This window comes from Dipodomys spectabilis, unplaced genomic scaffold, assembly GCF_019054845.1.
Source record: "Dipodomys spectabilis isolate Male_0828 unplaced genomic scaffold, ASM1905484v1 ptg000242l, whole genome shotgun sequence".
NCBI lineage: Eukaryota > Metazoa > Chordata > Mammalia > Rodentia > Heteromyidae > Dipodomys > Dipodomys spectabilis.
Window position 1 is genome coordinate 5138421 of NW_024870919.1, and position 7819 is coordinate 5146239.

The window sequence follows — 7819 nt, forward strand, 5'->3', positions numbered from 1 at the left end:
TGAGATACTCGGACTTACCATTTTTCTTGTGTTTTTCCGACTTATTCTGCCCATTTGGGATGAGAGTAACTCCAGTTTTGTGCTAGAAAACTATCTTAAGGCAAGCATCAACAAAGTCTGAAGTTGCACAGTCAAAAGTCTGCAGATACAATCTAGTTCAACAGGTATATTTTTCAACATGAAACAACTATATATTAATAGGCTATGAACCACAAAGAAGAATTTGGCAAACAAGAAGTTATTAGGTTTAGCAAGAGATGTGGGTATAAATAGGAATAGAGGGATGTGGAAAGGGAGAGGGAGAGCTAACTTAGTCCTAATCTCAAAGCACGAAATAGAATGATAGTAGAGACCGGGGAAAAAAGTAAGAGAAGAAAAGACAGGGAAAAATAGTAAAACAAAAACGTGAAAAATTAAAAAATAAAAATACTTAAAATTTTATATAAGCATATAGAGGTAGTACATCTCTTAAGGAATTTAAGTCTAAGAGGTTTTGAATTCAGTAACAAATTTCTGGATTAAGTGTGTATACAATGGGAGATAAGGTCTAATAATCGACTACAGGTATATCTGAGAAGGAGTAGAACAGTGATTAAATCATGTAAAGAAGAACGAAAGAGAAGAAAAAGTGAAAAGAATGAGAAAGAAAGGAAAAAAGGATCAAAAAGTCAGTAGAGCTAAACAAAAATGAAAAAAAACATACACACACATATACTCCTAAAATAAATATTATAAGAGGAAGAAAAAAAGTTAATAGAAAACTATCTTTTAAAGTTAAAAGTTAAAAATGTTCAAAAATTTTAATAAAAGTTACCAAAAAAGAGTTCTTTGCTTTTTGGGGGGTGAGATGGGAAGATGCTGTATCTCCCTTGTGTCCATAACCAGTCTCTTGTTGGGGTCTCTGGTCTGCTTGTGGTGTTTGATTTTCCTGTAGTTTGGTTGTTTTCTTAAGTCAGTTTGTTTCAGCAAGCAGAAAAATGTTTTGCTTTACCCAGGATTTTGTGATCCTCCTCCCAGGCTAGTTCAATAAGAGGGAGATCTGCTTTGATTATCACAAAAGAAGGTGATGGCTGTTTCTTCTAGTTTGGAGATGCTGTGATGGGGCTAGGTTCTGGGTAGAGTTGAGGCCTTTCAGCAAACAGTAGCTTTACCCTGAGGGGCTAGCTTCTGAGGCAGTCACAGAGTCCAGCCAGGAGCCATTCTCAGGGTTTATTGTTACTGAATTTCAATTGATTGTCTAGGCTGCTGTAGGGAGGGGGCAGCCTCTGGTTTTGTTTACCCAGTGAAGAAAGCCAGTCCTGGGGCTGGTGCAGGCACAGACTGGGTCAAATTTCCCTGGGTGGAGCTGAGCCTGGCAGGTCAGGTTAGGTTCCTGTGACCTGCTAAATGGCTTTTTGTTTTCATCCAAGGACTGAGTTCGAGCTAGTTGCTCAGCCAGGGCTTTGCCAGTATCAATGATGGAGATCTCTGGTAGTGGGCAGGGAGGGGTGACCTTCCCTTATGTGCTCCCTGAGAAGGAGTGAGGAAGTCAGGCTTCTACTCACACAGGAGTCTGATTCCTGGGTCTTCTCTGGTCTGGGATTTGAAGGATGAAGATGTCTGCTCCTTGTCAGTACTTGCTGGTGTTGAGTAGAATCCTCTCTTCTGCTGCATCTGGCACCTTTGTCTTAGACTCTTTGTGTTGCAGGTATGGCAGCTATGACCGCCACCACCCCTGCCACAGCCGCAACCATGACTGCTGGCAAGTGCTCAGATTTGTCTCCTAGCCTGGATTTCCCCTCTCTGGCCTAACTCTCTGTACTGTGATGGCACACTTGGTGTGATTCTCTGGCTTAGGACTGTTCATTGGAGTACTGAAATTGCTTTCTATGTGAGAGCTTGTTTAGCTTCTAGCTTCTCCTCCACTATCTTCCCGGAACCCTAAGTTTAAATTTTAAATGATAAATTCTTTTAAAATCGTTTCACTCGGGCACAGGTATGGATAGATAAGTGATGTGGGCAGAATCAGAATTATTCAGAAGGTTGTAAGTGGATGCTTACCTAGTTTTCTCTCGGCTGGATCACAGAATATAGACTGTCCTAATTGGAAAAAGTTAGCCTTCCGAGGTTTTCTCCATATAAACACTCCATCAATATTTAATTAGAGGATTATTCAAGATTAGCTATATGTTGACTGATAATTACTGATCATGACAGAAATTTGAGGGAAAAAAATCTACACTTCAGTGAGGTTCTGATTTGTACTTCACAAACTGTTATGAAAGCTCTACATGAGAAATCTAGCAGCTGCATTTCTAAAAAGTCCTTGGGTTGTTACACTTTCTGATATTTTCTCAATTCAAGTACTTCTCCTTGGAGTTCCATACTACTCAATGATGCTGTATTAGCTCCTTGTTACAATTTGCAGACTGGTCATTTTGACGAAATTTGTGCTTTTCAAAATTGCTCTCCAAATTCCATCCACAAACTGCATACTAAATTTATCTGAAAAAATTTGTATCTGTTGATAGTGCATATACTTTTAGTTTTCATTACAAATATAGAATGTAGTAAAAATTCTCATAGCAATTATACTGCACTAGCTTGTGGGCAGATTCTAATGTGAATAATATACTGTGTTCATGTAAAGATTTTGAGTATCCAAAGTAATAAGCCTGTGGTCCTAAAACGAATACCTTACTTATATTTAGTGACAAACACAACTACAAATAAGTACAGAATTTTTCCTTGTATCTTTTTAATATATATTTTATTATAAATACTGTACAGAGTGGTTACAGTTACATAAGTAAGGTAATGAGTACATTTCTTATTGAGCATTGTTAACCCCCCTTTGGTTTTCCCCTACCATCCCTTCCCTTCACACCTCCCCACCTCCCTTCTTCACCCATCCTCTGATAGAGTGTTTTGTATCTCTCATTGTTACAATCGGTTAACCAGTATCCTTTCCTTATATCTTAAATGAACAAATGCTGGCTTGATTTATGCTGATTGTACTTGTGTAGACACACCAAAAATCACAGGCCAAGTCCAAGTGCACATAAATGAAATGCCATCATTTTTTTATCAGTTGGTATAATTGTGTTCTACACATTTATTGACAGGTTACAAATTATTCTCAAACTTTAAAACATTAAAAGTACTTTCTTTTTTTCTTATTTTCTTGGCCAGGAAATCAGCAAGACCTCAGTCAGCATTTCTCATATAGGAATTATCACATGGGTTAGTTAAATGTATATGTAGAGTCCAGTTTCCTGAGGACTATCTCATCTTCTTAGGAATTCATGCTGGCTGTTGGAAAAAGAGTAAGGATGCCATTTAAAGCCTTATAACTTTACTCTTTACCAGGGCATTGTCCTGCTACTTTGGTTGTTGAGCGTGTCTACAAGAGTTTGCATTCCATGAGGAGCAGGGAGACACCGTATGACTTATACTTACTGAGATTTCCAAGTGACTTGCTATCACTTGTACTGCATTTTGTAAGTCAAATCTCTCTAAAACTACCAGTTTTAAGAGATAAGAGGAGTGGTAAAATAACTCTAAGAGACAAATACATCTTCAACATATATTGTTCCAAGTATTCCATTTAAGGCATATTCAACAACTGGTGAAACTTGTGTTGGCTGTAATTATGTGTCTTTGTCTATGTGTGCATGTATACATGTATATATGTATTTATGTGAATAGTAACATACATGTGTATATTATGGCTTATATCATCATTTATTCCTTGCTAACAAATAAAGTAAGGAATCCCTAAAGATTTAACAGAAACTGTGTAGTTAACGTCTTAACTCTTCACTCTGCTTCTTTACACAAAGTCTTTGCAAATTCTCATTAATAAAGTTTCCATAAACTCTGAAATGTACATACTTAGCATTTAATGTCTGCTACCATAAATCTTAAATACTTTATAGAAAAGTTTTATACCTGCCTAACAGTCCTATTTTTGGCATATATAAGTAAAATCCAAAAATTAACCATATTTAAAACATTAAAACTTTAAAAAACCTTAACACTTCCTTCAATGTTCATTTTGACAGATGCCTTTTGTAGAATAATTGAATTCCTCCTCTTACACATCTCTTGAACTACATATATCTGGAATTATTTTGTTTTTGGCATGTCTATCTTGATTTTATTCTTAAAGGTGTGCTTATGTAAGACATACATGATTCTAAAATTTCACAACAATTCTTTTGAACTTAATTTTTATTGAAATGTCTAGTTTAATAAAATCAATAAAAATTATACTTTATATATAAAAATGTTCTGTGTTAAATTTAGCATCACATACTCTAACATTGGAACGACACAGAGAAGATTAGCATGCCCCCTGCGCAAGGATGACATGCAAATTTGTGGAGCGTTCCATATTTTTACAACAACAGATGCTGAAAGGTATGTGGCCACAAAGGAACCGTACTGCACTCTTAGTGGGAGTGTAAACTTGTTCAACTACTTTGAAAAGCAGTACGGAGGTTCCTCAAAAGATTCCACATAAAAGTCCCCTATGATATAGTAATCCCACTTTTGGGGATTTACCCAAATGATCATAAACAAGATCATATTAAAACTACCAGCACAACTATGGTTATTGCAACATTATTTACGATAGCTAAGATATGGAACCAACCCAGATGCCCCCATTAGATGAATGGATCAAGAAAATGTGGTATATATACACAATGGAATTCTATGCCTCCATCAGAAAGAATGACATTTCCCCATTTGTTAGGAAATGGAAAGACTTGGAAAAAAATTTATTGAGTGATGTAAGCCAAGTCCAAAGAAACATAGGTCCCATGATTTCCCTTATTTTCAATGATGAATGTATATCTGGGATAAGCAGAAAAGTTCAAAAGATATGTGCATATAATCAGATAAGATGATATTAAAGAAATTGAACCCCAAGATAGGGACACAAGTGTTTTTCTGTTTCTTGCTATTGTTTCTAACGTACTTATAAGGTGCAATGTCATTTTTTTGTTTCTTTGTATGTTTCTCCCCACGCTATAACCCCTGTTTTCTCTATATTTGAAGTTGGTGCACTTACATCTTGTATGTATGCTTCTCTAATTTGGGGAGGGGAAGGGAAAAAATTCGACAATAGGGATACAGGTTGACCCATTGTAACAATGAGATGCACAAGACACTATGTTGAAAAATGACCTTTACAATTTAGGCGGAGGCAGGAAAGGGGAGGGTAGTGTACTTGTGTGGGTGGGAGGGAGGGATGGTAGGGGAAATATAAAGGAGGAGGTAACATTGCTTGTTAGGAAATGTACTAGTTTCCTTATTCATGTAAATGTGACCCTCTGCACAGTATTATTCCAATAAAAAACATATAAACATTTTTGAGATGGAAGAGTTTATTTCCTCTATTTTACTCATACAATATCGTTAACAAAGAAATTAATGTAGAACACTGATAGGAAGGTAATTTGAATAAATGTGTGTGAGAGAGAGTGCAGCAGCTCGAAAGCAAACACGCACGTGCATGTGAACATGCCATGCATGTATATTGGCGTGCTCAGTTTAAAATCAAGGCTTCAAGGTCTTGCTAGGCCTTTCCTATCTAGATTGGTGAGCTACTATATAAGCTACATCTCAATTCCTGGCTCTTTGCTAGTTCATTAAACATTTTGAAAAATCATTTCATGAAGTTTTTTTTTTTTGGCCCTGATTGTCTCCCAAGTGTTATCCACATATCTCAGTCTCCTGAGCAAACATTCAGAGTAGATAGGTCTAACCAGCCAGCACAAGTCTTTTAGAATAATTTTAAAAATAAAAGAAAATTTACTTCATGGGGCCTGTTTTATCATCTCCTAATTTGAAAGCCTTTTGGAGTAAGTATATGTCAATTTAATTTATTTGGGGACTGTTAAAAAATAGTAAGTGATGATATTTAAAAGTTTTAGTACTTTTTAAAAAAGAAACTGGAACTGTGAAAAAGAAGAAATTTGGCTGTCTTCGGACCTCAATTTGTAAGCTCAGATCTGTGCATGATAACCCAATGTCACAAACACAGTCTGTGTTGAAGACAAAATGTGACAGTAAACAATCACCATGGGCAATATTTGCTACGCTATTATTTCTTGAACAATATGAATATTGAATTGAGAGTGTAAGAGAATGGAGAGATTTACCCACCTTTTTTGTATTGCTGAAAGATTTTGGAAACTTTGACTCATTTCCTTCCTCACTGTGTGTGTCTTTGGGCCATGCACTTACTGTCTTTAACTACAATTTTTCCCAACAATACAATGGTAATAACATTAGCATTATAACAGATGTTATCTTAAGAATTAAGAGAATAAAACTTGTGAAACACTTAACATAAGCCTATGAATGAGCTTTGAGTTTAGCCAGCATTCTTTTTAAAATAATAAATAGAATCTGATAAGTAGTACAGAAACCATTACATGTATTATGAGCATCCAGAAGTAATATCTATCTACCATGCTCTGCTTCCAAGGAAGCCAAGTGGATAACTTCTCATGCTGTACATCAAACTGGTTATTTTTTGTCTTGATAGTGTAAAAATATCAGGGACAGAACGATGAGGGAATGTTGTAGACTGAGGTGAAATCCATATGAAAATGTGCAAAACAGATAAAAGATAAAAGTATCTGAGCAATATATTGTGTTTTACATCATTTAAGTTACATCACAAAGATAAGGAAGACCTGGAAGAATAAATTGTCTTTTTGATATTCTGTCATAGGTCCTTAGAAGGTTGAAAACTTTCCTCATTCTTGTAGAGGTATCATCAGATGAAGGGGAATATATTTTTTGTTTGCTTCCTTCCATTTAGTCTTCAGTTTGAAATCTATAGTACATGAGACCGAAAGAAACCAAGTGAAATTAGTCATGCAGGCTTTGGAAAGAACAATCAAAATAAAATAAATAAAATATATATAGCCTTGTAAAAGTTCTAACTAAATTGAATTATGTAGTCTCAACCGTTAACAGAAAATGATTTAAACAATATCATGCTATTAAAAAGTTTTAAATGTTAGGAGCTGCTTAAATTTTTCCTTTCTACTACCTTGAGTTAATTATTGATTTTCTATAGAGAGATTAAAGATGAAATTAACAAGAAACTTGATTAAAAATGGACAAAAGTTCTGAATAGACATGTTTTCCAAAAAGCCCTTAAAATCGCCGGTGGATTTACAAATTTGTATTTAATATAACTTCTATGCTAGCTTAATGCTTTGTGAGCAGAAGTCATTAGAGAAATGCAATTCAAAATTACTATGTTACTACTTCTTAACTCTTATACCTCATCAAAAATATCCAAGGAACCAGGTGTGGTGGTAAATGTTCATAATTCCAAGTGATTGGAGGTTGGAGTCTAAGGCCAGTCTTGGGTAGTGCACACAGTAAAAACCTGCCCTTTAAAAACCTCAAAAGGTAATAATGTTGGCTGTCGACACTGTGGAGAAAGGGAAATTCTCTACACTCTTGGTCAAAATACAGGTTAGTGTTCTCGTTGTAGAAAGTAGTATGCAGTTTTCTAAAGAAATCCAAAGTTGAAATATCATCTGACCCACCAATCGTGTGATTATTTCTCTCTGGGTAACTCATAAATATATCTGTAATTCATTGTTATTCACATTATTCGCAACAACAGCCAACATATAATTAGACGTCCAGTGTTCAACTACAAACTAATAAAGCAACTGTGGTTCATGCACAAATATTTTTTTCTGTTGATTCCAAAGTAATTTTTTTATTATTTTCCTGTTTCCATGTGATTAACCTCCAAATTAGAAATCCAGATATATGATTTAATTTAACCAAAACTATTTAT

General features: G+C 35.3%; 1 non-coding gene across 1 annotated transcript; it reads left to right on the top strand.

The window, feature by feature from the left end:
* The first annotated feature begins 4274 nt into the window (after positions 1–4274).
* LOC122124729 lies at positions 4275–4381 on the top strand. The gene has a single exon (XR_006150636.1). It is a non-coding gene; the product is annotated as a U6 spliceosomal RNA (small nuclear RNA).
* The last annotated feature ends 3438 nt before the right edge of the window (positions 4382–7819 follow it).